At 41.4% G+C, this 1,617-nt stretch overlaps 2 protein-coding genes across 6 annotated transcripts in view; one reads left to right on the top strand and one right to left on the bottom strand.

The window, feature by feature from the left end:
- The window catches only part of LOC106877796 (guanylate kinase), a 24,670-nt gene that overhangs the window by 11,210 nt on the left and 11,843 nt on the right, over nt 1–1,617 (top strand). The gene's annotated exons all lie outside the window — the stretch shown is intronic.
- Nucleotides 1–1,617, bottom strand: part of LOC128250475 (uncharacterized) — a 17,701-nt gene that overhangs the window by 11,212 nt on the left and 4,872 nt on the right. The gene's annotated exons all lie outside the window — the stretch shown is intronic.

The following is a 1,617-nucleotide window of genomic DNA, read 5'->3' as shown; positions in this document are numbered from 1 at the left end:
CGAACCGCTAGTTACGGGGACGTAAACACACCAGCATCGGTTGTCAAGCGATGTTGGGGGGGGGGCAAACAGACACACATATATCCGATGGTTTCCGTCTACCAAACCCACTCACAAGGCTTTGGTCGGCCCGAGCCTATAGTAGAAGACACTTGCCCAAGATGCCACGCAGTGGGACTGAACCCAGAACCATGGTAAACGAGCTACTTACCACACAGCCACCCCTGCGCCATATATATATATATATATATATATATCTCAGTGACATTTCTGACATTCGGGTGGGACAACTTTATAGGATTTGATCTTTGTGTCTGCTGCTATAATAATGTCTTCATAATTATGTACACGTTCTCTCTTTATGTTTACACACGAACACGAACAATTAGGCGATGTTTTGCCTTTAGTATCACTCTACCAAACATACACTATCCGAAGCAACCCACACACGTTTGTTTATACACACATGGTCTAAAGCAATTCTCTTCCAATGTTTATATCGTTCCTCCTGTATTCTGTGTGGATGTAGTTTGCTTTGTTTTTGAAACTGAGCAATCACGATCTAACAGAATTATTATGGTCAAAGCAGTTCTGGTGTTCAACCATAACGATCTCTTATAATTTTGAGGCATAGTCTACCTCGGGCTATATTACCTTTTAGCTCTATTTTGTTCAATGTGTATCACTTTTCTTTAAAAAAAAAAAAGACATTACGATGTGATGTGCGAGTCGAGATCTTGGCTGCTATTTCTAGCATATCGATCGACTTCACAGAGGCCGCCGATATTGTTTAGGAATCATAGATCTCCTGGATCAGTGATGATTCTGCAGACCTATGATTAAAGGTATTCCAACCATGACATTTCCACTTGTTTTTCGAACATAGCATATCTAGGACTATATTATCCCAATGTGTTCTCTTTTTTTTTTTTTTTCAAGTCAATCGGTTTTTATTTAGGGCGGATTTGGCTGCTATTTCTCTAATATCATCATCGTCGTCGTTTAACGTCCGCTTTCCATGCTGGCATGGGTTGGACGGTTTGACTGAGGGCTGACGAGCCAGAAGGCAGCACCAGGCTCCAATCTGATCTGGCAACGTTTCTACAACTGGATGCCTTTCCTAATGCCAACCACACCAAGAGTGTAGTGGGTGCTTTTTACGTACCACCGGCACGGGGGCCGGTCAAGCGATACTGGCATCGGCCACGCTTGGATGGTGCTTATTAAATATTATTAGAAATTGTGTCAAAAAAAAAAAGTTGTTAAAATATTTTGTGTATTGTGGACGTATAACCTATTTATTGTTCATAAATTTTAACAACAAAATCTTACATGGCCCCCTCCAAAGGTCATAGACCCTCGTTGAGGACCACTGACCTAAACTCTTGTTGCTTCACTGTTAACGAGGTTTGTTGTTGTTGTTATTGTTGTGCAGCTCTAATTCAGTCTGAAATATACATTGAAATCACAATCTCTGTGTGTTTATTGTTATCTTAAACCATGCCAAAGCAGACATGGAGCCTGGTGCAGCTCTTTAGCTGGGCCAGCTCTTGTCAAACTGTCCAACCCAAGCTAGCATTGAAAACGGACGTTAAATGATGATGATGATGATGATGA

Source organism: Octopus bimaculoides, chromosome 21, assembly GCF_001194135.2.
Source record: "Octopus bimaculoides isolate UCB-OBI-ISO-001 chromosome 21, ASM119413v2, whole genome shotgun sequence".
Lineage (NCBI taxonomy): Eukaryota > Metazoa > Mollusca > Cephalopoda > Octopoda > Octopodidae > Octopus > Octopus bimaculoides.
Note: the sequence above shows the minus strand (reverse complement) of the source record. Positions and strands in the feature narration are given on the sequence as shown.